Source organism: Ochotona princeps, chromosome 14 (genome assembly GCF_030435755.1).
Source record: "Ochotona princeps isolate mOchPri1 chromosome 14, mOchPri1.hap1, whole genome shotgun sequence".
In the NCBI taxonomy this organism is placed as follows: domain Eukaryota; kingdom Metazoa; phylum Chordata; class Mammalia; order Lagomorpha; family Ochotonidae; genus Ochotona; species Ochotona princeps.
The window spans coordinates 11,723,241-11,744,526 of record NC_080845.1 but is presented as its reverse complement, the minus strand read 5'-3'; the positions used below and the strand labels follow the sequence as shown (position 1 = coordinate 11,744,526).

General features: G+C 41.6%; 1 protein-coding gene across 1 annotated transcript in view; it reads right to left on the bottom strand.

Annotated features, from left to right (window-relative positions):
• Positions 1-11,451, bottom strand: part of BRINP1 (BMP/retinoic acid inducible neural specific 1) — a 183,032-nt gene extending 171,581 nt beyond the window's left edge. The window contains exon 1 of the mRNA XM_058672474.1: positions 11,118-11,451. The gene's annotated coding sequence lies outside the window, so the exon portion shown is untranslated. The remainder of the gene's footprint in view (positions 1-11,117) is intronic.
• Positions 11,452-21,286: the final 9,835 nt, after the last annotated feature.

Here is a 21,286-nt window from a genome sequence, read left to right as displayed (position 1 = left end):
TACTTGTAATGCCACTGACTTTATATCACTACTACTGCCACTTGCCCACATTTCTTCCTTTCCAACTTGAACTTTCATTCCACAAGTTTCCTGTGCAAACATTTTCTTAAGAGGCTGTCTTAAATACAGAACAAATGTATTGAACTGATTTCATTTGTGGATAGCAATTACATGCTATGCATTGTGATCGCCACAATGACAAAGATACAATCTTACATATGTCTTCTCTTCCCTCGAAGCCCTTGGGGATGTCATAGTCATAGTTAGTCTCCAAATAAATCCATACAGTGACTTAATCTAGGACAAAACATGCCAGTCAGTTGTGTTAGATGTTATTTAAGGTTTAAACCAGAGATTTCAAGTCAAAGTGGAGGTGCTCTGATGTAGGTAGCAAGCTGGGGTCAGTCTGATATCCAGTCTCACCCACTCCCCCCGCCCCATTACAAGTGTTAAATCTCAAGCTTCATTTCGTAAGAGAGGAGATTGAGTTCTGACGAAATGATGTGATTCACCCTAAATTAAAAGTGAAGATAGCATTAAGGACAAGACTATTTTGACTCCAAAGTAAGACATTGAAATACACAAAGTGCTACCACGACATGAAATGATTCCAGGTGACACAAAGGTGGCATAGCATGTCTTTTAAGGGTATGATAGCTAGTCAAATGTGTATTGGAAAGCATAAATTTCTTAAAATTAACAGTTTTTATTGTGCTGTTGCTCAGGCCAAGGTCAAGAAAAATGAAAAAGGAAAAAAAAACTGAGTGCACTTAAATTTGATTTAGGATAAATGAACTAGAAATTTAGAAAACTGCACTAACGCATGCTCATCTGTCTTGGTTCTTTTTCCTACCTTGGATTGCTCAGTGATGCCCTGCATCCAACTAATTAAGATGTTGATTGCCCAACTAATGCGCCTTCATTAGAAAATATTAGGAAATTCAGGTAAGCATAAAAGAGGGAATGAAATCCACTCATACTCATCACCCAGAGATAACCACACTGAAATAGGAACATTTTAAAACACAGTCATGCAATACATGACATTTTGTGCCTTCTGCTTCTTTTGACTCAATAGTTCACCAAAAAATAGGTTGAGGTTGGTAAATGTCATAAGCGCCTTTTATAGAACACTTACTATATATGAGATGTGCTGTGAGATACTTTATATATCTGATATTCATCCTCATTCATAAATTGATTTATATATTATCATCAAAACCCTTAGAAAGTAATGGCCATCAGCACTGTTATCCTCTATCTTCATTCCACCTTGTGACGCTTAAATGTGCATCTCCACTGGCATTCTTTAGGACATAACAGAATATTCTACTATGTGCTTTTTGACAGCTTATCATGTTTATTTCCACCCTTAACTTGTAGAAGCCTAAACCCTGCTAAGACCAAGACTAGAATAAACTACTTGTAACTCAAGGCAGAGCCATAAGCCGATATCTTACCTCTCTTGGAAACAAAACTACTAAAGCCAAATTTGATAATGAGACTGCTGTTAAAAGAAGCACAGAAAACTAGCAAGGTGGTGTGGCATGAATGGTGACATACAGATGTCGCAAAAGAAATACACTACACACACATACACGGATTCCTCTCTACTCTCAGTGTCCACCCTTCTCTCCACCTCTCTTCATTTATACAACAATAATTGATGTATCCTTAAGGAAAGCTGGACTGAACATGGTTGAGAATGGATAGGAAGGAGAAAAGCAGTAGACACAAGGGAAAGTGGCCAAGATAGGTTTCTCCATTATTATAGAACACGACCCCATGTATAGTATTAATATCACCTAGTGTAAGGTTTGATTTGGGAATAGAACCTCCAGTTAAAAATGGAACATGCATACTGGCCAATAATACATCAAAAACAAAACATTCAGGTTCCATTAATCAAGTGAGTAAACACAGCTACATAATACTATGTACTATAATCAAAATAGGTGTTTATTTTTCATGGCATCCTTCAGTTAGAGCAACACTTTCAGTTAATATCGGTGGAAATCACTGCCTTTAACTTAATAAAAGTTTACTTATTTCACTACAAAATAGGAAAAAAATGGAAAACATTGCTTACTAAGTGCTCTTTCTACACCACTATTCTAAGATACATGAATCCTGCCGTGACCAAAATTGAAGAAGTCCTTGATATTTTGTTGCTAAGATTCTAATGAAGACAGCAGTCAGATGGCATTGTGGGAGAGGGCTTAGTGGGGTGTAGAGACGAGAAGGAGAGCCTTCATGAGATTCTTCCATAAAAGAAAAAAAAGCTGCGAGAAGGTCAGAGAGAGAGGAAGCTAGCTCAGGAACCGGACCACCGAGAAGGTGCCGCTCCCCCGTGATTCCGGTCTCCTTAGGTCTACAAAGGATTTGGATTTTTAAAAATTCCATCATCATTTTGCACCTTGCCTACCTTTTCTACCCTTCCAGTCTTTCCCTAAATGCTGTTGTCATCTCTCTATTGTTTGGGGAAAAGATAGTAAAAATGATTGAGCAAGTTCATTTGCGAAGTATTGTCTGGAACCTAGCAATAATCTCCTGCCACTTGATATTTTCCTAAGAAAATATCTAAGCACAAACAATTCCCAATCTGATACAGCACGGTATTGCAGTGGTAAAAAGTGATAACAATAAATGTTGATATCGTGTGGCTGGTTTTCCAAGTATTGTTTGAAGCATCTATGACACAAACTCATTAAACCTATGTGTCCTCTGTATGGAGCTGCTATTCTTATCTTCACTCTATAGATGAGAAAATCTGTCACTGAAACTTTAGGTCGTCTTGCCAGGGTGATCTATCCAGTAGCTGGCATAGCATCGTAAGTTTCAATCACTGTCCTTTCAAATAAAAAAAATGGATTCAAATCCTCAAAAATATGCTGCTGAGTCAGAGTATGATCTTAGATATAGTTATTGCTGTCTCCATTTCTTCCTAATCGGATGGGGACTTAGTATTACATAGCACGAGCTTGTTGATAGTGCCAAACAAGAAATTCTACATTAAGTGTCTACTGTGGCACCAACCATATGTGAATGCTTGGGGTATGTATGTTTCCAGTCCAAGAATGGTTTTATGATAGTGCCTTCCTAGGTACTCTGAACATTGTGATAATCTGATATGCTGCCCAAGTATGGAATTCCCACTTACAGGAAACAGTGGAGAGGATAAGCAAAACTGTGGCTGATCTGTTAAGATTTTCAGGGATCATTCATAAGGCTTCAGTGGACTTTGAATGATGCTCTCCTGTTGATATGCATTCAGTATAAAACTCCTTATGACCCTGCTCAGCCCTCCCCAACTCCAACCATCTCCAGAAATGAGATTTGATAAGAATCACTTCATCTAAAAAACTCGTGTCTCTAAAATGTGTCCTAGGAGAAAAAAAACCTTTTACCAATCTTTGCTGAGTAATCTATTTTTCAATCTTTTTGCTACTCTCCTAAATATACTCAAATCCTAATTTCCACTTTGTAATGCCTACTGTGCACAGGCAGATGTCTTCATACAACCAGCCGAAGTTACTTGTATGTCTTTCCTTTAGGACATTCCTATAAACCAGAACTCATCAAATACCATGAGAAATTTAGACTGTCCATTGCCCTGTAAAAGGGAACTGTACTTACTTAGAACAATCGTCTCTGTCAGTTCTCTGAATGCTCTTCCAGGAGCTTATGCAGACTCTAGGACTTTCTGAGCTCTTGCAGAGTTCCATCTACTTTTCTTAGAACGGAGACCTGCGAGCTCACCACTGAGTGAAGAGGATCCGCTGGAAAGCAATCCACCCATGCAGCTGTCTGAGCTTCATGTGAATCCATTGGCACACTGCAGCTCAGCTAGTTCACGTTGCCTCAGGGTTCACTCTCTCTCATCAAGGTTTCCACTGAACTGTTTGTAGGACCTTTTAAAAGCCAGATAAATTCTGTCTCAGACAGCCCTTGGGGACAGTACTGGGTTAGATCTTACAGGGGGTTCTAGCTGTTCAGATGGGCCATTTACTTGGAGCCACGCTGCTTAGATCTTTGCAGTTTACACTGAACAACTGCATCTCAGTTCTGTTCATTGCCATCTGAATCGACCTCCCACCCTGGAGGAACACAGTCCCTTAGTAATTCTCAGGAAAGTTGCAGTTATCTTTGTTTTCAGGTTTGCATCCTGTGAGAAACTCCCTCCTCACCACATACACACACTGCAAACAGACTTTGATGAGCACCACATGTTTTATATGCATAAGAGGCCGGCCCAGGGTTTTACCCTTTCTCATACCCAGTACTATTTAATTCAGTCTCCTTAAGACCACCTGCAATTTCCAGAAGGCAGTTCCCCTAGTGGGCAAAGATCCCCCTTCTCCCTCATATGAAAAAAAAGTAATTCCATTTTTTTGCTCAGACTCATTATCTTCTTAATTGTCATCCTCCTCCCCTTAGTAGCAAAGCAAGTATTTCTAGACAGCCTTTACAGGATGCTGCATCTTGGAAGAAGATATCAATTCATGCTAACAATTACTGTGATATTAAAAGTTTCAACAGCAACATATGATCTTTAGCTATCCCAATCAGCCATGCTGTCTGGAGTCACACTAGGAGCTTTGAGGATTGACCTTCTCTAGAGTTGCTCATTTTTGAAAAAACATATAAACCTGATGATGTAGCATACGCACATATCCCTCTCTGCTTTGACAGCAACATTGTCATGGAACATGTCCACAGAACCGGCAACATCCCTTCAGTGAGGAAAGTCACAGTTTGCCTCTTCTTGACTTACAGGAAGCAAAGCCACAGAGGGGGAAAGATACATTCATAAAGAGCTTCAGAAAGGCCGTGACAAGAGTCAGGACTAGAATCAGGTAAAGTGAGCCCTTGTGCTCATACTCCATGCAATCTGAACCAATGGAAATGTTCAATGAAAAGATACAATCTCTGATCTTCCAAATTGTGAGTCATTGCCTCATCCTCCTCACCCCTATCACTGCTAGTGTGTCTCTATCCAGTCGTCTGTCTCAAACTCTCAGAGAACTCCTGAAATGACCGTGGCCAGCCTATTGTAAATGATGATCATGTATAGATTTTCAGATATCTTCTATTAGATTATCGGTGCCTCACAGGATTTAACACTACAACCCAAATCAAGGTCCCAATAAGACAAGACAACCAATAAATATTTTTTTTTTACTTAAACTGATTCCAATCTTCACTCTTTTTCACCAAACAACTATTTCTTATCCCCAAATATTCACTATCTTCCTCATATTCGATCCACCTCCACTGTTCCTGTTTATCCTCTTCCCTTGAAAGTTCAGTATTTCCAGGTCATGGCTGTTAAATCAGAAAGAATCGGCAATTAAAGTTAGGAAAACACTTTGAAAAGATGAATGATGGATATGATGAAAGCAACTGATGATGAGTTTCTGTTAATTTCTAAACGCTTTTCTGTACAAAGGCTGCCTACTTCCCAACCATGGAGATGTCTAGGGTAAGATGTCAATGCTACTCAGTCACACAAGTCCATGGAATCGGGTCCTTCCCTACTTTCTCATCCATATAGCATTATTCTTTTGCTCATTCTAAAGCTCTAGACACATTGAGGCTACTCTATCCATTTTGCTTCTTAAGCCCACCTCTAGGCAGTAACTACTTTCCTTCTCTTTGCTACACATGTTCTTCTCCCACATAATTATATGGCTGGTTCCTTTTCATTTAAATCTCAGCTTCAAGATCACTTCCTCAGAGATGGGATTTCATTCTACCCAATCCAAGGTTATACCATCAACATTCTTTTCTGGCCTATTATCTCAGTTATCTTTGTGACATTCAAAATTACTTTGTCTACTTGTTTACTCATTTATTATCCATCTCGTCCCACTACAGCATAAGCTAAATGGAATAGCACCATATTTATGATACATTTCTGAACTCTAGATGTGTGGCATGTACACTAGCATATGTAGCTATAGAAATTTTTAAAATGTATAGAAAATAATAATATAAATATAATAATATATAATAATTATTGGAAAAATTATATAAATCCAGTAAATTGAAAACTTTTGAGCAGCAGTTACACCAACCACATGCCAATGCTCAATAGTCACAAATGGATGCCACCACATCATAGACAACACAAATAATATTGCCAAAATCATGAAAATTTCTACTTATCAACACTGGTCTAAAGCAATGTTTAGCAACTGGTAGGAATCCAATAGATATTTACTGAATAAATGATTAAAATCATTTTAATGATCCACATTGCATTTCAGGGAATACCTCCCAGCTTCAAGAATCTTAACCATGAGATTAACTTAAGAATGTCAACAGGACACTATTTGGTATGATGAAGGTATAAGGAGCCTCCAAACCAGTGCTACAGGAGACGGGGCTTTGTCAGTGGGAGACGGACTCTTTGACTCCAAGAGAGAATACTTGTGGTGCTATCAGTATTCTCCCATAGTATATGAAGGACTGACAAGTGCAAGTGATTATAATTGTGACTTTAGAGATGAATGATTAGATGCAGATTTAAGGTCAAAGCAGGAAGATAATCCAACAGAGCTCTCCAAATTGAATGCAGAATGATCTTCATGACAGAATGTTGCCAAAAGGACTGAAACTATGGCTGAGTGGCATAAATTTTGGATGAGGCAAACAAATGAAAAAAAAAAAAAAAAAAACACACCTCTCAATCCCCAAATAAGGAGAATGATTTGGTTACTGAATCACCTTCACAGGCCCCTTCAGAAAAAGAAAGTCGCAAAACACTGAGATTCTTCAACCCAATGACTTGACAATCCTGTCATAACATGGGCCTCTAAGGGTTTATAACATTCCCATGTTCCCATCAACTCAGTGGCACAGAAGAAACAACACAGCTGCTGGTAAAAAGAACTTAGGTTCAAATTCTAGCTCAGTTGCTTTTTGCGACCTTGAAAAGGAACCAGAAGGAGCTCCATTTCTGTACAAGGGGCTCTAGTGCCTTATTTGGAAAAAAGAAAGATTAAACAAAAAAACACAATTAGACACTGACAGTGCTCACTTCTAGGTAAGAGACCATTTTACCTTTCTGTATCATTATCTGTATCACTACCTTGTTGTTATCGTTGGTATGATTTTGAAGCCATAATTACACTGCTTCAAGCGAATGTGAAGCAATTGTCAGGGTGAAAGAAGGAGAGCCAGAGCATGAGATGACAGCTGCTGTGGAGACTGGAGATGAAACGCGAAAGCAAACATTTGCATGTGTCAGTCCATGGGACCATGAAGCTCTTAAGAAAGCCATGTCAATAAGGGCAAGCTAGAGCTACACCCACGGCAGTAAAACCATAAACTAAAATCATTTTGGATAAAATTATATAGAAAATCAGGAGAGAAACAGAGTAATTCCAAATTAAGGACTTCGGAAGTCTTATTGACTGGGTCATTTGAACTGATGTTGAAAAATGGACAGACTTTAAAAAGAGGAAACTGCAAATGGAAAACAGAGTAAAAAACAATGATAAAGACATGCCTTGCAAAGGGTTACATCGGAAAATGATTGGGAGTACTTTTAAAGAATGGCATTTGCAAATGCAGCCTCTTTCCATGGACCTCATCTTGTTTCTAACATAGTTACCATAGATTGGTAACCAATTCTACATCAGATGTTAGCAAAGGAGAAGCAGAGAGACAAGAGGGACAGAATATGGCTAACCTTAGCGACCAGTTAAAGTGGTTTCACCTAAATAAGTGGAAGAGGAAAAAGAAATAGCATACAGATCAGAAAACATTTCCTCCAACCACTGAAAGGCCCGTGGTAAAGACCTTTACAGAGAAGTAGAGGACTTTGTGGTAAATAACACAAATTCTTGTAAGCAGTGAGAATTGAGACGTTGTATTTGGACTGAAATGAGGGAAAGTGGTTTTATGGTCCCTGCCTACACGGCTGCAAATATTCACTGCAGCCTGAGCTGGACAGTCTAAACTCAACAGGGGCCCATTGCTGATTCAGAATCGCAGCTCTTTCTCCTCAGCTGAAATGGAGTCACAGCTCCCCCTTCTGGGAGCTCAAGTGTCATCCAGCCCCACAAAAGCCTGCGTGGAACAGGTACTAACTGCAGATGGTCCTAAAGCCCCCAAGCTTCTCAGCACTTACTTGTACCTTGAAATGAGCATCTGGAAAATCCACAGCACAGCCTTGAGTGAGCTGAATTCTGACTTCTAAATGGGCCTCTCTTGCACAAACACTTACCATTTCTCATTCTCTCGGGCTATAGTCAAGTCTTCAAATGGAAGATGCCTTTACTTAAAGGAACTCATTTAGTGTGGAGGTTGAAATTCTCTTTAGGGGGGATGTAGGAAGTAGAAAAAGTTTTCTACATCTGTACAGGACATGCATACACGTGTGTGCTTGCACATGTTGCTGTGGTTGTAATTTGCATAAATGTATGAGAATGAGATTCTAAGTACTACAAAGAAACTCATTTGACTGAAGTATTTGCATTTGTGGATGGGTTTAAACTACAGCATTCCTTAACGAAGAATCAAGGGCCTTAGCTTTGCTGGATTCTGCCTACCAGTTGTAGTCAGGATCAGTTCTCTGCTTATGTGTGTCTCTGAAGACATTAGAGAAAGAATGTATGTGCACGTCTCTCTCTCTCTCTCTCTGTCTCTCTCTCTCACCTCCTACTCTGTGTGTGTGGCATGGAGCATGATTGAGGTACTTTGCTTCTTGGGTTGTATTTTCACATAAAAAAGCATTTCTGAAATGAGAAGTTCATTGAAGAAACGCAAGTGATCTTCTTGGAAGGAATCATGGTGACAGGGTAGCCATGAGAAGCAAGACACAGTCCCCGAGCAGTGTGGCCAACTGGAAAGCACATTAATCTAGTGGACAGGTCACCTAGGTTATAGTGCTACCAGTCCCATCAGTGTGCCAAGCAATGTTGGAAAATCGTCATCCCCTCTCTAGACCAGAGTCCTGTCTGTCTTTAGTATTTCTTTCAACTGGAATGGTCTATGAATTAGAAAAGAGTAAACATAAATGAGAGCAGCTCCAACACGGAGTCTCCTCTTCCGCCTCCACATCCCTGCCCAAAGTGAACTGAGGAGCTTTGCCCTGACATGAGCTCTCTGAAAGACATTCCCTGGGCAGTGTGAAGGCTTCAGCCGGAGGTAACAGCCCCTAGTCAGAGAAAGGCATGTTTGCAAGTGCCTGCAGGTACAACAGTTAACCATTTGCCAGGGCAGGTTCCTGCAAACACATGGTTGCTTTTATCACTCCCCAGAAGACATACATATACATATAATATTAGAGCTAAGTATATGTCTACATCGTCCTCCCAAGAGGCCTTTTCAGCATTCCCTTCAAGCAGAAACAGACAAGAGACAGTGTCCCACCGTGTCAAACCCTGTCTTCGCCCAGATCCACTGCCTGCGAACAGAACGGCTGCCACTTACCTTGAGAAAGTAGCAGCTGCCGAGTCTGGAAGCCATGCTAACAGCAGTAAAACTCAGCATTTCTGCTGAGTAGGGCAAGCCTTTAAGAGGCAGCCGGGAATCAAATCAATGGCTGGCCCCAGAGGTGAACTTCAACAGCACCTAGCCAGGGTAACTGACTTACCTAGGGGGGCTCCTGAGAGGTAGAGGAAAGAGGGATTAGGCTCAACCGGTCTTTCTTATTGAGATTCCTCCTACAGTTCCTCTGCCCTTGGCAGCATTTTGGAACCAAGCAAGAAATGTGAGGTGCCAATCAACAGCAGTTTAAGTCAATTATTGCCACATTCTTTTGTGGGATCCCCACCCAGAGGCCCTTCCCAATTGAAGATCTGTCTCCCTCAGTACTGAGTCAGTCAGTTTCTCTCTCTCTCTCTCTCTCTTCCCTCCATCCTTACCTCCCTCCCTCTCTTTCCTCAGCCTTCCCTCAGTATTCTAACTCCAGTGGAACCACAGAGAAGCACAGTTTAGAAAGATATCTCGGAAAGCTTCCTAAACCTGCCTGAAATGGAGAAACAAAACAGGGATGCATCTTGGGGACATGCCCCGTCCATCTCATTCCCTATCACCCCAGAATCTGACCGCAAGTGACATTTCCTTGGAGACCCTTGTGAATGTGATGGATGAACAAGTCCCTGGAGGACGCCTTCCCCTCGCCCCTGATGGAGATTTCATGCGAAGTTGCTCATCTCCTCCCGGGAAACAGCAGGAGCCAGGGGCCGATCTGCTGCTTGATTCCAACCCCAGAGACAGGGCAGAGCTCCATCCAGGGCTTGCCGAGCGACAGAGAAGGAGCACACCTTTGGCTTCCCCCTTTTCCTATCTCCCACTGGCAGTGTCTCCAGATTCCCATCAGAAGCCTGGAGTCTGCCCAGTGTGGAATTTAAAGTGACAGCATTGCATTTGCTTCAAGGTTTGGTCATTTCTCTTTCGTAGCAAGCGGTGGGTGCAAGCATAGAAGGACTCCATCGAATGGAGGAATTTCCTTTCAAGGGTACCCATATAGGACTCCATAAGGTGCTATCCATAAACCCATCATCCTCCTAAAACCAGTCCAGAGCTCCAAGAGAAAGTCCACAGCGGGTTTCCCGATGGCTACGTGATCCTATAGTAAGGACATCTCCTTTGGTGTAAGCTGGAGAGACCTAATTAAAAAGACACACAGATGCGCACACACAAACACATAGGAACAAGCATGCACACACAGCCCGCTGTAAGTAGGTTATAGGACCTGTCTCATCACTCTCTCCCCTGCGTGCACACACACACACACTCCACAAACATACGCATCAAACGCAAGCGATGCCGCACACACTAACACACACCAGCACCACATCAAGTTCCTAGCATGGTACACACGTCGGGAGCGCGCGGGTGCACACATGCCACTCACTGAAATCCGCATTTAACCCTTCGAGCCCCAGATACAGGGATCCTACAACCCTCCTCCCAACCCCCTCACACCACCACCACCACCAGCAGCAGCAGCAGCACCACCGGGCACGCACCCTGCCAGCAACCAGAGGGGCCAAGGCGGAGAGCAGAAGAGGGTGCTGGGAGGGGGAGGGGAGGGGCGGAGAGGGCGCCCCGAATGCGGTCCAGGGCCGACTCCAAGGGCAGCCGGGCTGGCGTCGCCTTACCTGGAGTCAATGTCTGTCTTGCGTGGAGAGCTGCGGGAGGACGCTTTTTATTCGGCTTAGTGGGAACTTGGGAGAGCCCTGCGTCCAGCTCGCATACCGGGGACGGCGCGGGGACTGCAGGCGTGGGGGTACCTGGCTCCTAGCAGCCTGGCTCATACTCAGCCCTCAAGTCCCCTCCGCAGGTCCCGAGGACAGTCATGAATCCCGGCTCCGGAAGGCGGTCACTATTCGCTGTGCCCCACGGCGCTCTGCCCTGGCTCGTGCCCGCTCGCCTGAGCTCTCCTCCTCCTCCCCACCGCGCCGGATCAGTTCGCAGCCGTGGGGACCAGGAGCCAGGCGGCTGGCGAATGGACAGGGAAGTCCAAGTGCGCCGCGGTCTCCGGGCGGGGAGCAACGGAGGCCGGGCTACGCCGGGGGAGGGACTTAGCCGGAGACGGGCGAAAATGAATGGGGGAGCTGCTGCCGGGGGGCGGGGAGGGAGGAGCCAAGCGCCAGGGCAGATCGTGAGGAGTGTTTTGTACGTCTTTAGGCGGAGGAGGAGGAGAAGGCAGCAGAGCCCCGGCCGAGTCCAGGAAGGCCGCTAGGGAGGGAGGGGCGGCCCGGGTGGGCGCAGGTTGGGTAGCTGAGGAGTGTCCGAATCCGGGGGTGGATGGAGTGGCGCGTGTCTGGGACAGCGTCCGGAAAAGACCGCGTGTGCGCCTAAGCCCCGAATCTCGGTGTTCCTGGCGAGTCAGCGGCGGTGCGCGGCGCCTGGGTCCCGGCGTCGGCGGCTGCTGCTGCGCGGGCGCTCGTGTGCCTGTGTGCAGCTATCCGAATGGGGGTTGTCTGGGGAGGTGCCCGTGTGGGTGCGTGCTTGTCTCTGTCCTCCGAGTATTCGAGCCTGTTTCTGGGTGAAGGCGAGAGCCTCCTAACCTTCCGGCTTGGATTGCAGCGAATGCGTGGGCAGTAAGTGGGAGTAAGAGAAGCCCAAGGGAACGCAAAGTTCTCTAGAGACCACCAGAGGCAAGGAAGGGGCCAGAGCAGCGGGAGCGCTAAAACACAGAGGGCGATTGGCATTCTGCCCAAGGTGCAGCCCTGGGTGGCTAACCAGGGCCTTTGCCTGAAGCAGAAAGGCCCTGACAGGATCCACATACCCGTGGGGTGCGTATCCTGCGTGTTTTCTTACTTTGCTTCTCCTGTGATGGGAATGATGTCAATAAGGTAGTTGACTAGTCTCTTAAAAGATTAGGCAAGGACTGGCAGCATCGACACCAACAAACTCGCCTCACAGAGGAACAGAGGCCATAGGTAAAAAGTGATGAGAAATTTAAAAGAAACCAGATATAGTGTAAGTGTAGGCTTTGGAAGGGCTGGGATTCTGTACCTACGTAACCCTGGACAAATTATTTACTCTGTGAGTTTCAATTACTCCCCTCTTTGTTGGTGGAATAATGAAACTAACAAATAGTGTTGGTGTGGGATTTAACTGAGTTCATGTCTGTGGAAGCCCTGAGTATGCCACCTGCCTCCAACCCTGGCATCTGGTGAGTGTGCAATACGTGTCATCTGCTTTTAAAAGCTTTTTCCGTTTGTTGCCCAAAGGGTGAAAGGAGACAGAGGTGACCACCAAGGAGGCGTAAATGACAGTGGAAAAGTGAAAGAGAAATCTTGGAGCAAAATACAACAGAAATACTTGAATGATGGACTAGAAACTTGAGGGGCTTTATTTACTGGACGAAGAAAGACATAGAAGGAGAAGCGAAAAAAACGAATGATCCAGAATGAGCCTAGGTCTGGAGGGCGCACCACTGAGGTGGGGCTAGGGCAAAAGGTGAGCAGAGGGGCGACCAGTTCTGAGCTCTTGACGTCACGATACAAGTCAGCACCACGGACAGCTCCATGGCCAGTGACTGACAGAGCCTTCCCTTCCTGCCCGGTAGGATATTCTCTCTTTTCACTTGGATACCTTTCTCCTTCCTTTGACTTCTGGCCTTGGTTCACATCCTGGTAAGTGGTTCTCTAAGCAAATATGGCTTTGCTTCAGCGCTGACTGAATCACATCATCAGGGAACACACCAGCTTCTCCAATCCATTTTTGCCTTCCACATCTGAAGTCTTCCTCTATTCCTCTCTCCCTTTCTTTGTGATTCTTCATCATGACCAGCTCAGATCAACCTCCTTGAGAGAGAGTAGCAACAGAAGTCTTGCTGATAAGGCACTTTCAGATGGAGATTCAATGGTGAAGGATGTTTTTCTGTCTCCTCTTTCCCACCCCACATAGTCAATACCACCCACAGGAGACCTAAAAAGCTCCCTAGTTCCAACAACTACTAGTCAAAAAAAGAAGAGAAAAAAATTTTCAAATGTTATCATGCAGCCAAACTTTCATTTGGGATTCCTATAGGATTACTTATAATTCTCAAAATTCTTTGAAACAAGAGAGAGAGAGAGGAGAGAGAGAGAGAGAGAGAGAGAGAGAGAGAGAGAGAGAGAGAGAGAGAGAGAATGCTACTCCAATGTTACATAATAGGGAATTAGGCTTTGGAAAACTTAACTGGCGTTCCAAAGTGCAGCTAGTCAGTAGGTGATGCAGCTAGGAATTCCACACTCATGTCCAAATTCAGAATCTTCATTGTGTCCTCTAGGAATAATGTCAAAGCCCTGGGGTGACTATAATGTCTTGACATTTATTGCAGTCACTGCACCTGACACTAAGTAGGAACGTAAATGGCTTAAACCATCACATTATCTGAAACGGTGAAGGATATAGAAACTCTGTTCCCTAGAGGAGGCGGTGAGGGCTTTGCATAGACAGATTTAAGACTCACCCGAGCCTTATGCTTTCTGAGTTTTGAATAAAACTCCAACCTTTCAGGTCTTAGTTCATTTGCATTTGGCTCTGTTTAGCTTCTCTGTTTCTATGGGGGAAAAGGGCGGAAAGGGCCATTTTAAAATGTCTTGGAAGAATCCTTGGTCATCAGAAAAGTTCTCAGTGAAAAGCATTCCTAATGACTGATGGGAAAAGCAATCGGAACCATATGGATAACATTTCTGCAGAAATACACATGGGTGGAAAAAGGTTTAGAGGCCAAAAATATACTTCTTTTTTTTTCTTCTTTGCCAAAGAAAGAACATTTAAAGCAGCTTGAGATATGTGAGAAATGTCTTGTTCTTTCTTTGGGGTGGGTGTTGGTGAGCAGCTGTTTCCTATTCCTACTGAATCTACTAAGGGTTTACATGGGGAAGAGCTGCCAAAAGATTAGGATAGATTAAGAAAGCACTTCCTGTTGGTAAACTTAGACTAATACTAGAATAGAACCTTACTTTAAGGTTATTCTATAAGAAGTGGAAGGTTTCGTAACTTTCCACTAATTATGCATTCGATTGGACAAACAAAGGATGATATTTTAAGTGATACAGACCAATTTAGGAAACTCACAAATTTCCTGAACTTTATTGTGAAAAATGTATTTACATGCTCGTAAAATTTTGCACAGAATTTCAATGAATGTTTCTTTACTGGTTCCACTCATGAATACCACTGGATCCCAGCTTCACTGTCTGGGACAGATGACTTTTCTTCTTTCCAGCTTGGCCTTAGATTTTATAGTTTTTATCAATTAAATTTCACCTCAATAAGTTGGAGGAAACCAGTAGGTAGGTAGTCTTGTTTTATTCCCAGAAATATAGACAAATGTTGAATGAAGTGGGATTTCCACTATCCTCTCCCTAGACACCAAGATATTACTCTGTTTGTGCAGGACTCAGCCACCTGCTACTGCCTCAGAGGCTTAAATTCACCACTCCTATCAAATCCCCAAAGAGCTTAAAAATAAATCTTAATCTGTGATCCATTGGCTTCCAAACAGACTGAAAAGGGGCAGAGAGAAGCCTACATTATTTAAATGCCTTCTGCAACGATGTAGGAAATCTTCTGACATGGATGTCTTCCTGGGCTCTGCCAACTACCAATATGATTTCTATCATAGAGTCATACTGTTAGAGTTGCCATCATAATGGGGATATCTTCCAAAGATTTATACCTTGGGTTTGGGGTTCAATCCCCAAAGTCTTATGTTAATTATTAATGGATTATTATGATATTATTATTATATATGATAATATTTTTGTTGATTAGATAGGTATTAGAAGATGAACTAACCTTCCATTTAAGGGATATAAAATATATTATCTTGATGTATTATCATTTTTTAAGTTTTGCCAGGCAAGACTTAGCAATATTTTGTCAAGAATCTTTCTATGTTTATTTATGTGTTAAGCTGTTTTATAATTGTACTTTATATGTTGCTTCTATCATTTTTGGTATTTGAGGTATAATAATAAAATATGTTAAAAAATAAAAAAATAAGCTAAAAAAATTTGGAAAAAAGTGATATGGGAAATAGTATCGACTCAATATGAGAGAGCTTTTACTGTAATAAAGTTGGCTTTCTGCATCATCTCTTAAAAAAACCAAAAAAATTAATGGATTAATATTACTCAATGGTTGATAAATTAATGGTAGAAAACTTGATCTTATTATACTGTCTAGGGGATGGACCCAGTGGGAAGATTTAAGACTGTGGAGCATGCTCTTGGAAGCTAGTCTTCACAAGACTGGGTATAAAAGCTAAGCTGGGCTTTCCCCATGCTCCTGCACATATGTTCTGCCATCATCATCAGACACCGGGATAATGGAGCTGCCTGATCATGAGCAGCAGAGCTCCAAATACATGAACCAAAGTAAGCCTTGCTTCACACTCTCCAATATTTTAGTCAAATATGAATAATGAAAAAAATGATTAATTTACATATTTATGCATACATAATTATAGAACAGAATGCAATTGGCATGCTCAGGGTCATTAGGAAATATTGAAAAATCTAAGAGGAGAAAAATTTTGCCTCCACTTAAGATACAACATTCTGCACCTGGCAGATGTCATTTCATTTCAGCTTTCAGTGAGGTTTAATTGATAAAAACTAGTATTTGCTGAGTGATTATGTAAGCAGTACTCAAGCTTTTAATGACATCTACCTAGGTTACTATGAGTATCTCCTCTTCGAGTAAGATCATTATGAAGTCAATCTTCTCTCTCTCCCACTCCCTCGTTCTCACCCCTTTTCCCCTTCTTATCCTCACTCCATTAAAATGTGCTAGATGATATTATTAAACTGTAATTATCTTCTATAATTTAATATATCTAAATCCCGGTGGACTTTCCCATATACCCACATCTGAACCATTGTCTCTAGAGTTCAGTGTCCTTCGTCATCAAGCTATTGTGCTTTGCAACCTTTTTCATTCCTAGTATTTATGCTGCAAATTCCTTCTCAGAAAAAATTTAACTGCTCCCTGGCTCTCAGTTCTAATATGTCCTTTCTTCACACTCGTACTCATGCTGGTTCCTCTCCCACCAGGCTGTTTTCTTCCCAGCAGCCCTTCATTGCTCCCTGACTAAACCTGACCTCTTTTCCAATATACATGATATCTCTTCTATCACTTCAATTATGGTAAATTGCATCTCCCCATGAAAAGTACAAGGCTGTAGAAGTGGCAACTTTTTCTCTACTGTTACTTCCACCCCCACCTCTACTATCCAAGCACACTGGGTATTTTCCCATTACTAGAGCCTACCCAATTCCTTTCTGCCTCTTAGCCCTTAAGTTAATGTCCTGCTTTTATTTAAGTACTCCTAATTCATCAAGCCTCATTGTGGATACCACTTTCTGACTCCAAATCAAAACTATCAAGTCTCTCACAACACTCATGTGTCCTTCATTATAGACATTATCAACATAATTAAACAATTATTGGTATCATTGCTGACTGTGCATCTTCCCAGTTAAAACTAAAACTCAAAGAGAAAAGGGTAATGTTTATGATAAAAATTTAATACATATACAGTGAACATGTCATAAATATTGCCTGTAACCAAGGAATTACTCTGTACTCTTTATGAATATTAATTCACTTAATCTTTCAAAAATGCCTGTGATGTCACTAATGTTCACATGATTATAATTCCCTTTTCAGCTGAGGATAACTTAGGTATGGGAAGATGAAGTAAATTATCTAATATCGTATACAAAATGAAATTTCAAACTGGCCCATTATACTACAACATGTGATCAGTTAGTTACATAGACCTCTACATGGATTGGGTCCAAGATACATTTATTTAAAACAGGATTTCTTCCCAATTTCAATCTTCAAGTATATTATTTCTCTTCCGAATCTGCATGGTTCTTCACTGTCTGCCATCCGTGTTGTTTACCTGCAGATGCAGACTTTGCTGCTGGTATTTCAAGTTCTCACTTGTGTACTTCCTGCAAATACTACAATTCTGGAGTCACACTACCTAGCAACTGTCCTGCTGTGCCTTTTACCTTTAGAGTATCCCATCAGGCTTCCCTAGCTACAAGAATACATGCGATTGGACATGGCTGTCTTTCTCTAGCTCTGCATTTTCAAACTCTCACGTTGCTTAAGTTCCAACTTTCTTAGCCTGAGTCTACTCAGACCTTTGCCCTAGTTACATGTTATTTAATAAAAGACTTTCAAAACAATAGCTGTGGTGTTGGCTGAGGCTCAAAGAGCATGCTTCTGCAAATGTTTTCGATATCCTACTTAAGTCTGTAATTTCGAATTCTTTAAAATTCAGATAGCTTCTCCATTATGTTCTATATTTTTGCTTGTTTTTCTTCCAGTGATTGAAAGTTGAGGCAGATACAGCACTTAGCCTTCTTTACAGAACAGTAAGGATGTTCAGGGACATACAGTGACTTGTGTAAAGATTACACTCTGCTATAAAGGACTCAAGGCGTCAATTGGATATAAAAACCTACCGAGGCTGGTGTACTGGTTCTCTCAATTTCTCGTTAAACACTGTTGTTGTTCATTGGAGTGGTCCTTTCCACTGTTGCATCCTGATTCTTTTCTAGGAAACATGCCCATTGTCACACACTGTCACATTCCACTAGGGAGCCCTACCTAGGCTATTTTTAGCTTTGCCACAAGTTGATCTCTGTTTATTACACTTTTACATGTATTTGGAAAACTATCCTTCTAAGTTTCTCATTCCCTCTGACTCCAGGGCTTATACCAAAGGTGGCTAATCAGTGCTGCATCCAACTGGTTACTGTGATTGTATCAGAGATGGGAGGCACGATTAATTGATCCAATCAAATAGAGCTCTAAAACTTGCAGTGCAACTTTTAACAAAAAAAAAAAATTCCTTAAACCAAAATATTGATAATGGACATACTTAGTTCATAGAATTTGAATCTGGAGTCTCAATGGTTACGTTTATCATTAGAAATAGAATGGTGGGAATGAAGGCTACATGGAAGTAAAGGAACCATAAAACAGACCCAATGGACCCTAGTCATTGAAAGATGCTTGAAGCTGAATCACGTGCACTTCCATGTACTATCTGAAGAATTCTTATCTGCATGGCTTTCAACATATATCAGCAATGTAAATATCTGTTTTTACTAACTCCGTTTTCACTAACTTTTTGAAGTATCTTCACATAATGTGAGTGAGGGATCACCGTCACAATTATCTTGTACTATACAACAAAAGCTAAACTATTTTCACAGCAGTTTTTTTCCATATTATTATTTTATGGTATAGTTCCATAGGCTCTGGGATTTCCTTTAAACCCTTCCTAAAACTCCTCTCCCCTCACACTGATTTCTCCTGTATTATTAAAATACTATAGTTCTTCATAAACAGTCATAAGTCCATCATTGCAAGCATGGACAAAGGCAGAGAGTCCAGCATCCTATTATCAAGATATATTTAACAGTTTCACTGGGAGTCCATCTTTAGTCTGAAAGTAGAGATTCATACTGCATTGTATCTTCACATCTGGATACGACAGTCTTCATTATATAATTACTATACATCTCCTTAAATTAAAAGCCACAGGACATAATTAACAACAAAATTTACAATGCCATGAAATTAAATAACATGCTACTAAATTATTAATGTGTTGCTGAAGAAATGAAAAACAAAATCAAGAATATTTGTGGAAGGTGATGCTACTATATGACCTATGAATCATTGAAGATTTGAACATCAGAAAAAACTTTTGAAGAAATGAAATTTTAAAAAATCCAAATCCATGAGATATAGTTTCTGCGGATCTTTATGGAGAGATATGTCTCCTGTAGGCAACAGATAGATGGATTTTTTTTTAATCCAGTCTACTAATCTGTGATGCTAGAATGATGAGTTAAAGTCATTTACATTCAGGGCTTATATGAATAGATGATAATTTAGTCCTGTCATTTTAGCAATGTGCTGTTCATTGTTTGATTTAGTCTTCTGGTGTTATTTTATTGGGATGTTCTTCACATTTGCCTTTGGTTTTGGTGGATGCTCTTACTTTTCTCTATCAAGAGAACATCTTAAATGTCATTTGAGGGGCAGGTCTGAAAGAGGTGTATACTTCGACCTTTTTAATTGTGGAATAATTATATTTCATTTTCAAAGGCAAAGGAAAGTTTTGCTAGGGCAGCATTTTTTTTTCCTTTTGGAATCTGGAATATGTCGCCCCATTCATATTTTGGCCTGTAGAGTTTTCTGTGGGAGGTCAGCTGTGAGTCTGATTGCCATTCCTCTATATGTTGATTGATTTTTTTACATGTGCATATTTAAGGATCTTTTCCTAACGTTTGACTAAAGAGAACTTGATTATCAAATGTTGTGGTGAAGGTTGCTTTTGGTCAACAGTGTTGGGAGATGTGCCCCTCCTGCATTATGTTTCCCAATTCTTTCTCCAGATCAGGAAAGTTTTCCTTTATTATATCACTGACTATATTTTTAAACATTTCTGCACCTCTAGAACTCCTATAATTCTTTTATTTGGTCTTTTAATAGTTTTCCTTCATTTTTTAATACTGTTCTTAGTTTTACTCAGTTCCTCTTCTACCTTTTTGATGGTTTCACCATTGTGGCAAAAAATCTCGTCCAATTCTGTGATTTTCTTCTGCCGTATTCATTCTATCATTGAGAATTTTCACTGCGTTTTTAATTTACTCCATTGTGTCTTTCATTTCTAATAATTTGGCTTGATTTTGTTTCAGTGTTGCTGTTTCCTGTGTGGCATATGCTTTAAATTCCTGCAAATGCTCCTTGTTGTTGATAAGAAGCTTTATAACAAGTTTTTTTTTTAAAGTTCTTTATCCCCCTTTCCTCAGTTAACTCTGCAGTTGGCAAAGCCTTCTGCTCCTTCACAGGGGAGTCTTCAGTAATATTCATTGTGCCCCTGTCTCTGCTTTTGCTCTTGATCATTGTACTTCTGATTAGCAGATTCTTACACTTTGGACAGGTTTGTAGGCTGTGTAACCCACAGATTTATAGTTCTATTTTGCTTATTGTGTTAGATACCCAGTTCTTTGCAGTTACTTGTACCACTCCCTCCAGTGAGTTGAAGGTCTGAACTCCTGTGTTAGGTTTCCACCATGGTCTCTATAGCCCAAGTTTTTGGCTCACCACTCTCTACCTCCTGTGACCCCATGCTGTGGCTGTACTGTTGTTTGCACAACCTTTTTCCCACTTCCAGTATGAGCAGTTCCTAGGATTAAGGAAATACTAAGTGTCCTAAATAACTAGGTTGTTGGTGGTGCTGATCTTGCCAGAAACTGCTGACTGTTAGGGCTGAGGGTCACTGGACCTCTTTTCACCTGCAGGATGCCAAAGTTGGTATTATTTTCCTTGTGGGATCAGTGCAATGCACTGAACTGGAAGTGAATTTATTTCCAGCTCAACATACTGCTGTCCCTCCAGTCTCACAGCCTATGCCACACTGTACAGAATGGTGTTTGATGTGCTACTATTTGATTTCTGAATCTGCTGGTCATTAGGTGTGGGGGCTACACAGATTTATTTTGGTGGAACCTGTAGAAATGCCACATTAGTGTAATGCACTGAGCCAGAAATGCATTTGTTCCCAGTTTAGTGCAGGCACAATCCTATCCCACTGCCTTTGCCTTCCTACACAAAATGGTACACCATGTGGCCGTTGTAGTGGTCCAGGTTGGGAAATCCACCCTGTTGCAGCACTGGCTGGTTGGGGTACACTGCTTTGTCTGTCCTGGTCAAATCAAACAAGTCAGTAGGACAGTTCTTTGCTTGCACTTACCTGCTGATCTCCCGGTGAACTCCCCTTCCCACT